General features: G+C 34.2%; 1 protein-coding gene across 1 annotated transcript in view; it reads left to right on the top strand.

Annotated features, from left to right (window-relative positions):
• The window catches only part of LOC125066674, a 176,158-nt gene that overhangs the window by 60,423 nt on the left and 100,700 nt on the right, over positions 1–15,035 (top strand). The window lies entirely within an intron of this gene.

The raw sequence follows: 15,035 nt of genomic DNA, 5'->3' as shown, positions 1-15,035 counted from the left end.
CTGAGCTTGATTCAGTTTCTGCGCCTGATCTCTCTAGACGTGTCAGATCCAGTTTTAAGGATAACAGAAGAAAATGTAAATTTATGTTTTCACTACGGTTTGGATCACGGGACATCCTCTGTCTCCAAGCGCGGGAATTTTAACAGTAAATTAAACGTTAATCATTATTCAAATGATAATTTTATGGATAGATCTAACTAAGAAAGAACTTCAATCTGTTTATTTAGAAGAGATTCGAAGTCCCGTGGAGTCCCGTAATTTTGACTCTTGGATGTATTTAGGTACCGCGTCTTTGAAAATGACGAGACTTCCCAAACTCTAGGCTGTGCACAAATTTAACCTCATTGTGCTCCTCAATTTCAAATTCAATAGCGCTTGTGTAATTGTCTTGAAATTCGTCGGTGTGGTCAAAATTCGGACAGGAAACCTCTTTTATTTTTTCAGACGCCAGTCAATTTGTGACCACGAACGTTCGGGGCGAATCTGTTCAGAAGTTTATCTTAGTGAAGTGAAATAAAACGAGTATAAACTCGAATAATATATAAATTTACATGATATGTATATCACGGAAGTTTCAAGAACACAATATTATATGTATGCCCCGTTTTATACGAAGGTTACCTCGAAATGTTTTGTCTCCTGACACGAGATGAACAACAAATTATTAGCGCGTGTGTAACTCAGAGATGTTGGTTTTAATTTGACTTCGTGACCTTTTCCACTGAATCACGTGTTCACCCAGTGGATCGTTTAAGCTCTTGCTTTTGATATCTTCGTATTTGTATATAAAATAACATCAAAGTAAACTTCAATCAAGTAGCCTCCTTCTAACAAGTTTAAATCTTCATTTAACAGGATTATATTAAACCATTCGTGTATCTGATGGGATAATTATATCATATCATCGGCAACATTATTAATTATTGTTTTTTGTAACCGTTGTTGCAGTGTAATAGTTATCGACTATTACACTTATTTGAAGTTATTGGCATTTGGTTGAAACTATATTTAAATTTCGTTTCAGTTTTGCACTATAATAAGTTTTTATGACAGTTAGCGCAAATGTTTAATAGCCTGACTCCCAAATCTGGACTTAAAGAATAGTTACAGCATTTTAAGAAATAAATACCTTGAATTTCTAAAGCTACCACCGGTCCGGATTATAGATTCTACGGAGAAGAACCTACAAGAAACTTAGAAGAAGAAACAGCAAAACTCCGATCGATTTCATGTCTGCAGTGCGATTCTGTAAGACTTCACTTCGTATCTCACTTGTGAAATGGCGACAACCGACTTATATATAAATTCATCATGCCTCCTATATCACCGTTATCTTAAGACACGTTTAGTTTTCAATATGTGATACGAAGTCAGTCACCTTATCTAGATAGTTTAAAACAAAGCCGTGCCAAGTACGCCTTGTACTCAACAGAGGAAGCGGTCAATGTAGGCGAATGAATTCGTTCCGTTTCTGAGTAATTCCTGCCATTTTATATTTGCAACGTGCGAAGATAGGGCTACCGCTTTAAGATGGCAAAGATAGTCAAACCAAAAGAAAAAATATATCGCTAAGACACGTCTGCACATGTGTAATAAATTATGATTATTTCAAATAAGATGCGCCTTTTTTTACATCGAATAACGATTTAAACAAGATGTAAATAATGTCTAAACTTTTTATTATACTATTCCACAATCCTTTTCATTATTACATTTGACTTGTTCGTGTGGTAAAATCTAGAAATTTAGGTACTGGTAAATTTTGTATCAAATTTTAATTATTTTATTACATAGATTAAATAAGCGTTTTTAAAAACATTTCAGTTACTTGGTGTATCATTTTGAAATTGGAACGTTATTAATTTAAATCATACTGAATTTTTTTCAGTCATGACAACCCTCTCTGAAGGAAGTTGCTTGTTCAATCGAATTGGGAATTGCTCAGTAGTTATCGTGTTAGCTGCTCTACTACCATAACTGGTTACAGGTACCAGCTGTAGGTGCAGTATTATTAAAATATTATATTGTACCAGCAGACAGCTGAGGTTTGCTATTAGATTTAAGACGCAAGACACCTAAGGCGCGAATTCGAGCTCAATCGATTATATCTAGTGCAAACAAATTATTACGCTTTTTTCTCAGCATTATTGGAAACATCGTAAGAATTCTGGCGCGTATTGGAAGAAATTCCGAAAAACAAATATCTTCTCATTCGCAGTTGGGCAGCGTTGTGGCCTAAGATCCGTATCATTTTCCGTAACAGGAAAAAGGCTTTTGTTGTCGAGATGGTTTCCTTCAATTGTTGATAGTAACGGCGAGTGATAAAAATTTACTGCACGATACTGATGAAGCGAATTGTATTTAAAGCGTTTTTATCATATCTACATTAAAAAATCAAATATGGAGGTAGATCTTAATTAAACTTACAGCTATAAATATATATAGGAATGTAAATTCTACCGAAAATAATTGGCAAGATACTCTGTAGTCAAATACGGAGGCGGAGTATCGAAAGGTTCAATTCCATCTCCACTTAGGCCTCTATGTCTATATACATAATTATGTGCACGTTTTGCTTGTGATGTTGCCATATGAAAAGTGTAAATTTTACGAATGTACACTGTCCTAATCATTATAATTCCAATAGAAAGTGATCGAGTAAATAAAGCTTGTTTAAGAAACAATATGACTAATATAATAAACTAATATAAATAATATGTTGGTTTTTTGTTACAAAATATTAGTTTGATATCAGGATCTGGTTTCATACGGTTTTTTCCTTGTATAGTAGTTGATAACCACGTGTAGCTTACTCTTATTCTTTTATAAATTCTCTTATATTCATTGCGATCTGGGGTTGCTGTTGCTGATTTCATTTCGATCAAAGTGATTTCATTATAATCATCGATAAAGACGACATAATATTTTATCTTATAAAACATGCAACAATTAACAATATTAAATATTTATTTTATTTAAAATAGTTAGGCATTCCGGCAAATGGGTCAACTGATGGTAAGTGGTGACATAATACTAAGTGTTACTGTTAGGCGGTAGAATATCTAATGAGAGGGTGGTACCTCCCCCAACGGGCTTGCATAGAGCCTTTAGCAAGTACTTGATGAATAAAAATTTCATATCACTCCGTTTGGAAGTTTTGCGTGAATCCGAAAAAAAAATATGGCCTCGTTACAGTTTCAGTGTGTGTGTATGTTTACTTTTCTCCAAATAGTTTGAACTATTTATAGTCTAGGTATAGAAATAGGTGAAGGGTAACACTAGAAAACCTTGAGGCTAGTATTAGACGCTTTTCTCTGCAGAGATGGAGTGTGTTGTTTGGTTTAAATAATATACCTTTCAACAGCCTGCAAAGTGAAGAAATCTAATTATACAAAAGAAAATAAACAAATAACACAATGTTTGTTGTGAGGGTATATCCTTCGTATCGTTATTGTCTGATTTTAGGAGCTCCTAAAGAAAGTCAGATAATCAACAGAAATTAAAGCTAAGGACGTTCTTAGTTCCCTGAAACGCCCAAGACGAATCCGGTCTGCAGATCTAGGTCGATGTGCAAGCGATACCTGACGTCCCACAATGATATGGAGTAGACTGCTGCATTTTTGTGAGTAGCCTGGTATTGGACTAAGAGTTTCCCATAACCCTCCACGGACGGAGTGATAAATAAAATCATAAGGGTATTTAACCATGTACTTAGGGTCGGTAAAGTGTAATCTGTTTGGAAATGTCCTGTCAGAATTACAGAACGGCCAACCCTCCATGGGTAAACTTGCTGGTGGGATAGTTTACGCTGTCCTGCGGTCGTTGAGGCAGTTTATTACGTTCCTGATTGATAGATGTGCTTAACATAAATATCCTTTGTCGGCTTTTATGGCACCCATCATTTAGATGACGGAATCTCTATTGCCGGTACTCCGTCCCAAGCATGAATACGAATTTCCATTGTCATTATTAATATTTTAATGTTATTATTTAAAAAAAAAGTTTTTTCTAAATCATTTAATACCTCTTCTGATTAACAAAAAACATAATATTTTTTGTTCAAATCCTATATACTATACCTACTACTGTATATATCTGTATACAGTATGCTATTAAATAAGCTAAGTTGGCTGGCTCTCTTGGAATTCGTATTTTGTTCTATCGGAATAAAACTTAATCAGCTTCGTTCTACTCGTTCGAAGCAATTTAAAGACGATCAATAAAACTGTATTTACAGTAATAATTTACGTTGCCCTGTATTCCTATATAGCAGTTTCTAAGGTTAGTACGTCAGTTTAGTTACAAAGATAAAATACTTACATTAAATTACATTAGCAGCCTGTAAATTTTCCACTGCTGGGCTAAGGCCTCCTCTTCCTTTGAGGACAAGGTTTGGAACATATTCCAGCACGATGCTCTAATGCGGGTTGCTGGAATACACATGTGGCAGTATTTCGTTGAAATTCGACACATGCAGATTTCCTCACGATGTTTTCCTTCACCGCCGAGCACGAGATGAATTATAAACACAAATTAAGCTCATGAAAATTCAGTGATGCCTGCCTGGCTTGAACCCGAAATCATCGGTTAGGATACACGCGTTCTAACTACTAGGCCATCTCGGCTCTCGTAAAATACTAATTCACTTAAAATTCCATCCCCTAGTTTGAAACACACACATAACATTGTGCACAGATATTCATCCATGTCATAAATTTTTGTGTCTCATCAATATGACAGTCATTTGCATTCCTTCATTCCGACTCCAGTATCCACTGTAACGGTTTAATAAATATAATTTATCTATGCTAACTTTCAGTGAAGTCATAGACAACGGAATGGAAGCATCATTCGTCTCGCCTTTATTAGATGGCGGAGTGGACACAACACTTGGAATCAGTTTATAAATCGCCAGAAGACACTTCTCACTCACGTTTTTGTTATTAGCTAATAAAGTATTTTAAATTATTATTTATTTAATAACATCCACGTATCCATCCTTTTTTTTAATTTGTGTTGTTAGTGTCTAAATATTATCAGATCTTCGCTGGAGTGCTGGATCTCGCCGTTCTTCTCGAATGACGTGGCTCACGCTGACTTATTTTTTTTCCTAATTTACAATATTTTTATATTTATTTACATTATTAACGCTAATAAAGTTAACTAATTATTATTTGTATTGGGTCAACGATGGATTCATTAAAGTCCACAGAATATACAGAAAGTACCATAGAGTAAAACTCTGTAAATTTTTTACACTGTCAGTTGCTAGTATGATCAGACATGGGTAGGAAATTACTGAAATGTATTCTAATAAATTTCTTCCAAACAACTAAACAACAACTAAGTATCAAATTGATATTGTAATAATGTTTGTATATGATAAAGAAAGGGTGCTAGGGTGAGTGGCTTCAGTTATTCGTCGCTACTGTCAATTTGCTCTATAAGAATTGTCACTAACAACTAAGCCATTGTCAAATATACAATATTAATTTCGTCGTCAGCCATTTTATATCATAATTATTATTCTGATACGGATAATTGTCTATAATTACACTGTTTCACCTTTCAAATCGAAACATCAATACAATATCGATGTTTGCGCGCTCGAAACATGCTAATGTCTATACTCTGATGTAGAATAAAAATTGGAGGAAACAAACCATAAATTAGGCTGAATTCGTTTGTCACATTGTCTTGTTTATCATAAAAAAGGAATTAATCACTTTTCAATATTCATATTATATAGCTTTAGAGATAATACAATATTTGTATAAACATATAAATTTAATACGTATAAAGTTTTATTTAGTGTTATAGCTTTGCACAGTCCGTCTTTGTAAGTACCACCCGCTCATCAGATATTCTACCGTTAAACAGTATTGTTTAAAACACCGCTGATAGAACGACTTTAGATTAATATTGACACTATTATAGAAATAGTTTTTTAGTTAAAAAATAATAATCGGGTTTCATTGATTTATTTTCTAAATCGGGAGGGATAGTAAACGTCTTGCTGATGAATTTCGATCACGGTTTCCATAACACTAATAAAATGTCAAATCAAATCGTAAGTTAAATTAGTTTAATTTTCGTGTATTAAAATATGAGTCACCCAAACGTTTTTCTTAATTAAATATATATACATAGAATGCTGTACGTGTGTTTGTACGCGGGGTACAAAGCGCGCTGTGTAATCTCAGCAACGGTCAGATCTAATGAAAGCCGTACGTTAACATTCCACATTTATTGTTTTTTTGGGGCGAGGGTTATACATGGTGTTGCATATTTCGCAGCATGTTTTTAATACTTTACAGAGTACACATGCGTTCATTTCCACTAAAACATACTGTTTGAATGTTGAATGGCTCGTTTTAATCAGAGCGGCTTATTTAAAACAGCGGAAGTTTGAGTTAATTGTGCAGTGGGCAAGTCAGGTGGTTTTTATTTTCTGATTAGTAAGTTCAAAGACGGTTAAAGTTTGATTACAATTTATCTTATCCACGGAGTAAATAAAATGGTGTAGTTTATTTATGTTACATTTGTTCAAAGAGAACAAATACGAGTATACATACAGTAAGCCTTAAAAGGGTAAGCCTTTCGTTGCACATCCAACGCGCCGCCAATAAATCAAAGGGGCAAAATATATTGTTGCTTCGTGTTTGTCATAAGACGACAACGCCAAGACGACCCAATGCTATAATGGATGAATCTTAACAGAATGTTGCGGGTTCAAACCCGAACATACATATCACCAATAAGATGTCATTTCTGTTTATAATCGTGCTTGGCGACGAGGGATATTATATTATACAGGCTGACCAGTCGCAGGCCAATCTACCGTGTCTAATACAAATACACACAAAAAAAACCCCTAGAAATTGGTCCAACTTTTAAGAAGGAATTCGGTTACATACACATATAGAAGATTTATATATAACGAAGGTAAATGAGAACCTCGTTATAAGATTCGTAATTAGATGGATGAGACATCGTAATAATATTTTACTATTTTAAATTCGTTTAATCTCTTTTTATATTTATGATAATTCCTATATGTTTCAACGACAGCTTTCAACCCGTGACCGACGCAAATCCAGTCGCCGCCGCTCCATATACTTCACTCAAGCGTTCTTAAGACGAAATTGTCATTCTATTTGTCATATATATAAATATATAAATGTGCGGAGTAATAAATATAATTATATTGTCTAAGGGCTTTGTCATGTCCATTCCCTAAACCGTAACATCCGAGCGGATTTAGCTCCAAGTATATTTTAATGAATTGAGGTCTTCGCCTATCAGTGAGACGTTTATAGTTCGTTAATCGCTGATCTTTTGGGAATGTCACAAGTTATGACATTTTAATATTATTCTTTTGGGAATTGAGTTAAATACAGTTCAATTTGTTCTAAACCTTTTGGGATTAAATTTTCGTTCATAGTTAAACCGAATTTAAGTGAATTAATTTCAGCGAAAAAAAAAAAATGTATTTCAAAATATTTCCCTTTGTTAGGGAATGAAGAATCTAGCAAGCAAAAATTTAATTTTTTTTAAATGATAAATGCAGTTATTATATGTATATGTTAGATAAATATTACTAATACGTTATATAGCATTGCATTCAGACATGTGGCGGACTGAACACAAAGCGAACTGTGTAACGTGTTAAGCGTACACATTGTAATGAAAGCCCTTCACTCTAATATACCCGGGATATTGTACCACAATAGTGTCTCACTTCGTCTGAGCTTGTATCTCTTTATATTTGAAGATACGTCCGGAGCGGTTGACAGAAGTTTCACACACTACGTGTCTAGACAGAATCTTTTTTTTCTCTTACTCCTAATACAGACAAACGTCCTAGTAAATACTATGTGGTGATACCGATTTTATTTAAGTACGTTGGCACAATAAGAAAATTAAACTTGTACTTTCACAGTTCAACTAACTTGTTGGAGGATGTTATTTTTCCGGCGAAAAAGTACAACAGCCCAGAGACTTTTCAGAATTCTTGGAGAAAGCCTACTACTACTACTACTACTACTAATACTAACTTTATATGTCCTCACCCGGCCATCTAGCCACTATACTAACCAGGCTGTCTACGCATACATCACGCTTAGCCAGTCGTATAGCCATTAGCCATTATTAACCAAGTCCCGTCGCCAATTACGTGACAATTAACCCAATCCTACATCGTGGTCACATTCATTATCTGCAGATTTGTATTCGACTCGTATTACCATTTGTTGAGAGTCACGTTTTGGTCGAAAACCTTGTGTATATATTTAATGCATCACATGACGCTGGAAATTGGGCATGACCAAAGACACATCATATTTAATGTATAACACAAGGTTTTGATAAATGGTGTCGCTGGTTAAAAGCGTTCCTTCGTCAGGTTAAATTACGTTACCTGATATTTATGCGTATGTTAAACGCAGTATTATTTTGTAAGAACTTACTGTATATCTATTTCGTGAAATGTATGTTTACTTAGTTCGGTGGAAAGAGACAAAAAATAATTGTAAGCTAACAATAATTAGTAAGAGCAGATATTACAGATCTATAGTATTACAATTGAAATATCAAAAAAATCCCACCTACGTCTGCTGCGATACAAACGTATCGGTTTATTCTATGTTTTTCGTAAACAGTGAATGTTATCGTTTAAATAGATTTTTGATATTTAATAGTATATCTAAAACATATTTTTCAGCTCTGTGCGAATTATTGTTAGTTGATATGTATTTTTGCACCAGGCTATGTTTAAAGGCCCTATTCTATCAGTTTTTTGAATAATTATTTTGGTCTAATCAAGTCTCTTTTTGATATTATACGATTGTATTCTGCAACGAAATCACACTTTCGAGTTTGCTGTTACTGAATATCTATACAGATCTTAAATGTTCGACTGCTGAGGTTACTAAGGAATGGATTGGAACTTATAATATTATTCCATTACGCTTTATAATAGCAAGTTGCAAGTTTGCCCTCGATGTCTTCCCGGGATTTGTGAATTGTCAGAATCGCTTATGTATCTATTACATTGTGGCTCGACCCTTATTATATAACAAAAGCGTTATGATCGTTTAATCTAAAACGAAATTTCCTTTGCGGATTTTTTTTTAAATATCAGTTAGGACATATTTCTTTTAAATATATTTCTGAATTCATGTGGACATTATGTGTCACCTTACCGATTTCGTCGGCGTTCTAAGCCGAGGTCTGGCCTCACAGGAGGCACCTTTATGCGTATTCTGTGCGTATTCTGAGCCCTTATGCAGGTGGCCAACATCCAGGTTTGAGTAATTTTCGCCACCCCCACTCGGTAAAGCCATAGAGGCCTATAGGGCCAACAGCATACACAGTTCGAAAAAAAGAAGATTGTGTTAGAAATAAAGGAATCAGTGTCAAATTGAATCTTAATCGTAAACCCGGATCTGAACTGATTTTCATGTCATTAATTTGTTTTTATAACACCTGTATGTGTCAGATGAAAATTTGCTGCATGTGTATCTACGAAATACGACCACAGAATACCAGCGTTGAAGCTCATTTAACAATGGTTTCAACACAAGCTGAGTGGTTTACCAATTTGGGCATCACATTATTTCCTGTTTTTTGTCATTTTGTATATTTTTTATTTTATTTTATGATTTGTACAATGTGTATGTCCAAATAAAGAGTTTTTGATTTGATTTGAGCCATTGGAGCAGTGTGGTGGAATTAGCATTAGCATTTTTTAGCATTAGCAGCCTGTAAATTTTCCCACTGCTGGGCTAAAGGTCTCCTCTCCCTTTGAGGAGAAGGTTTGGAGCATATTCCACCACGCTGCTCCAATGCGGGTTGGCGGAATACACATGTGACAGAATTTCGTTGAAATTAGACAAATGCAGGTTTCCTCCCGATGTTTTCCTTCACCGCCGAGCACGAGATGAATTATAAACACAAATTAAGCACATGAAAATTCAGTGGTGCCTGCCTGGGTTTGAACCCGAAATCATCGGTTAAGATGCACGCGTTCTGTGGTGGATTATGCTCCAAACTCAGAAAGGAGAAGACTCCAAGAGTGGCATATTTGATGTAACTTTACATTGTCAGAGGCTATGGGCGAAGTTAAAACAGTCAGGTTAAATAATTAAAGCTATGTCAGTTCGATATGGAGAAGTATAATTGAAGTCGCGTGGCATCCGTAATATTATCTACGTTTATCGGAGGACATTTACATTTTGTCCGTTCAAAAAAACTTTTGATACACGAGTTTACCGTTTGAATATTTTTGTTTGAAATACAGCATGGCATTTCGGGATTGCTTGCAAAAATTGGTTTCCAAATTATCTTTGCTAAAAGTTCGTTGCTATTGGAAGTATTTTGATGATTGGGCGTGCATACGTGCTGGTCTCATACATACATATGTACGTAAGTTTATTTTTAATTTCAATTACGGGTTCTGTCCAAAGTAGTAAATAATCTTCGTTTTCATTTCGCATTTAACTCTTGCTAGGTTTCTTATTTGTAAAGGTATTATTTTAATATTTTAACACTGTTTTGGAACGTATAACCACGTTTTAAAAAGACCTAGCTTACAACAATTCATTGAAAAGTAAAGTAATAACGTATAGTACATTACTTCGACTGAGCCGAGATGGCCCAGTGGTTAGAACCCGTTCATCTTAACCGATTATTTCGGGTTCAAACCCAGGCAGGCACCACTGAATGTTCATGTGTTTAATTTGTGTTTATAATTCATCTCGTGCTCGGCGGTGAAGGAAAACATGGTGAGGAAACCTGCATGTGTCTTATTTCAACGAAATTCTGCCACATGTGTATTCCACCAACCAGCATTGGAGCAGCGAGTGAATTTAATATTCTTTAAAATTTGTAAAGCTACACACTAAAGTCTTTTATATGAATCTGTTATATAAAACTTGAAGATACAAATTTACGCTTAGAAAGTAAAAGGAAGACGAAACTCATATCCAGATTCGTGACACGAAAGAGTTCGTGATGCGAATGTTAGGTATGGAGGACGTTCGTGAGATAATATTTATAAAGGTTCCGAGTCCTTTTGAGAGACGTAATATATTAAATTCTAACAGAGCGCTGAGTACTGTCCTTCAGAGTATTGAAATTTTGGGAATACGAACCGTAAGAACGGAAACAACGCGGTCGCGGTGCAATTTACGAATTATCAGAATACCGACGTTGATTATATTTAATTAAAAAGAGAAAAATATAAAAACAGATTTTCGTTTAATGGAGTGAAGTCAGTAGCAAAGTTTAAAAAACGCATTATTTACAAATAACGTAAATAAATGTAATTTTTTTTATGTAATTACAGGATAAATCACGACCATAGAGTTAAAAATGTTAGAAGTATTTCCACGTTTATTCGCAATTCCAATTAACTGGGCGAAAAATGAAACAACCCTCCTGTCACCAGTGGAGGCAATGAGGCAGAGAGAAAGGAGGTTGGATTACTTGGATGTCAGTCTTAGGGATAAATGTTGTGGTGATTTTATATTATAAGAACAAGTCGTAGTTAAATATCAGTTTGAATATTCTTCGTTGAACAGTTTGTTCTGTTTGTGTCTGTAAAGAGGAAAAAGATACGTTTAATTAATTATATGAGATAATAAATTATTTTATTTTTGATTCTTGGTTGAAATTTTATTACTTAGAACACATTTCAATTAATTCAGAATGTTTAATTGTTTTTTAATTATTATTTTATCGACCATAGACAATGGCGCTGTAAGAAATATTAACCATCCCTTACATCACCAATACGCCACCAACCTCGGGAACTAAAATTTTACGTCCCTTATGCCTGTAATTACACTGGCTTAATCACCCTTCAAATCGGAACACAACAATACTGAGTACTGCTGTTTGGCGGTAGAATATCTGATTAGGGGGCGGTACCAACCAAGACCGGCTTGCACAAAGCCCTACCGAGGACATTTTTAAATTAAATGAAAGATCAGATTCATTTCATGTATAATGTCAATTGTTCTATATATACAAAGACATTCAATATATATGAATAGACATTCATTTATTCATAATTTTATGTATGCTCGATAAAAATAGTAATAATTAAAACACTATACACAAATAAACGTTCACATTATGAAACCCGAATGTACTCTCGAACAAACTCCCATTGTTCCCGCGCGTGTAGATAAACCGATGAGATCGGATAGTGAAATTGCGTCACGATTGCGTAAAACCGGCCCAGATCTTCCGCATTCAGTATCCGTTTTAATACGACACGTCATTAATATCCCATACTTATTAAGATGCACTGAGATTAACACACTAAATAAAAAATAATATTTTTTTATAACTTATAATTATATGCAATTATAACTTTTCTACTTTGACTTCTTCAGTGAAAAATCTCGTAAAGCACGAAATCATTTATTTGATTTATTTAATTATAAGATACGTTTAACGTGTTCACCACATGGGTAAGAAACGCCCGTTCACCATTTCTATATCTGAGATCCGGCTTGGACGGTGGATGAGACACTATATTTACAGCCACGATGGACATAAAATTCGAGATACCCACGATTGATAGCGCAATGATGCTACGTAATTGACACATTCATTCGAAGGTCATAATAAGAACTTTAGGAAACAATTGACTGTCACTTGGATACCCAGGTGAGCATCAGCCAAATAGGAGGCGTGCTTTGATTGGAACTGTGTAACGTTTGATCATGCTTACTCGGATTTTAGACTGAATAACATGGAAGTGATTGGATGGTTTATGTTAAAATTAGTTCAAAGTGTAGTATCAATTATGGCTCCTATCGAGAGCCTAACTTTAAAATATACTTTGTTGGCTTATGTAAGACTTATTCTGGTATCAAATGTTTATATACTGTGTTGTATGTTACCCGAAAATAAAAATAAAATAAATAAATTAAGATGTATGACCTGATTTTGCCCCCAGGATTATCTGTAGAGGATCTCTTCAACGGTCAAAAGCATAAATTTTATAAGTGTAATGGAAACAGTGTCAATATTATTGTGATTTACGACTTGCAATTATATTTCGAGTGTTTCATGTACGGAAGGTTTAAGATTAAGTACAAATGTGTATGTTGATCAACTGTAAATGGATGGAGATTTAGAAAATCTATGTTCCATTATTTTCTTATCTTGTTTTGGTACTGGTATTTGGTCTTTTGGTCTTTTGGACCTGGGATGTGAACCCAGGACATATCTATCTAGCCACTAAACCAACAAGACAGCCTTGATATAAAGAATTATAATCGAAATCTGAATTACGAAGAAGTCGGAGACTAAGTAAGTAAAGCTCAAACAGACGTGGCGACTTCATTAGGATGCGGAAGGCGTCGTCGTATTGTATCCTAAGCAGCAAGCCCATTGTAGATACACTTATACCTTGTCCATGGGTCAAGTTTAAAGTCATTTGCCATTGTCTTAAGTTCATATCTAAAGCCGGTAACGCACCTGTGAGGGCCCCGGTGTTGTACGACCATTGCCGGTGCTATTCAATTTTCATCAGGAACCTCCTGCCAGTTTGACTTCATTAAAACCAATATATAATAACTGCGTTATTGAGTTTCCAGTTGATTCTAATTATTTTTTCTAGAATAGTGGTTGGAGATTGGCGTCCAGGTGGTAAGTGGTAACCACTTCCTGGACTTACTTCCTTTTGTTAAATCGTTAATATCTATGTCCACAGCATAAGTATTCATATGTACATATATGCCAACAGTGTTTCGATTGTATTTAAAGCTACCACAGAATAAATTTAACCGAGAAGAACCACAAGAAATACTTACTTTTTAACACCAATTCATTTATTTATTTATACTTTATTGTACACCACATGATACAGATTAAAATATGTTACAAGAAAAATTCATATATTATTGTAGAGTACAACGGGCGGCCTTATGGCTAAGTAGCCATTTCCAGACAACCCAATAAAGAGAGAGGTTGTATGGAAGTTGGGTAGGTGGTGCTAAGGCGGTATTAATATACTTATTATTATTAATCATTCTGTATAAAAATCAACGAATTCTATCATTTACTTACACATTTTATATCGTCACTGGGTACAGTATTTTAGCCAAAGTAAAGTTTTATTTATTAATGTTTTCTAACATAAAATAAAATTTATAGTAAAAAAAGGTTTTTGTTTAAATTTTGAAGAAATGCTACTAAAACGGATTGTAAACTTCCAATCGGAAAGACGAGACGCCGCGCGAGGCTGCGCTATGAATATTAAAATACACTTTCTCGTAAAAAGTTACGTGTTTTTGGAATATGTGAGCGTGTTATTTATTAGAGGAAGAACTCACGTAACAACATCACTTGGTTTTCTGATTCTCTGGTAAGACGATCAACAAGACAGTCTCGCTTTTGTTACATTAATATAAAAAAGACATATGTTTTGTATAATAGTTAAATCATTTTATTTATTTATTTGGCTGTATATATGTATTTCATTGACGCAATATCACATATTATTAATTTTATGACGTGAAAATTGTTATAAAAATAATTGAAATTCAAAATGAACATCATGTTAATATAGTAGGTCATAAACATTTAAATTTTCCAATATTCACATAAAATCTGCAGAATCTCCATAATAAATCTCTATAAATGCTAAAGAGATCTAATGCGTTAAATTCTATCGATTCATTCAAACTTTAAGCTGTTGCATATGCGCTATTCCACATTGCTTTTTTAATTTGCTTAATTGAGCTAAGGATTTAATATTTGTACATCACGAATCATATTCGGTCTCTCTTAATAAATATTTACTTTTTTATTAATAAATTATTATTTTTATTTTTAATTCTCATTAGAATTATTACTTATCTATTATATGACTTTGCTATATATACAATATATGTTGTACATGTTTTACTTTTAACTAAAATCGCTCCCCCCATTTGTTGTTGTTACTACACTGTTGCTGAATATACGAATGACAGATTTTTATTCTATACAGGTTTAACGATTTTTGTTTCATCACC

The sequence above is a fragment of the Vanessa atalanta genome, chromosome 10 (assembly GCF_905147765.1).
Source record: "Vanessa atalanta chromosome 10, ilVanAtal1.2, whole genome shotgun sequence".
NCBI classification, from domain to species: domain Eukaryota; kingdom Metazoa; phylum Arthropoda; class Insecta; order Lepidoptera; family Nymphalidae; genus Vanessa; species Vanessa atalanta.
The sequence above is the reverse complement of the archived record's forward strand: the minus strand, read 5'-3'. Positions and strand labels throughout refer to the sequence as shown.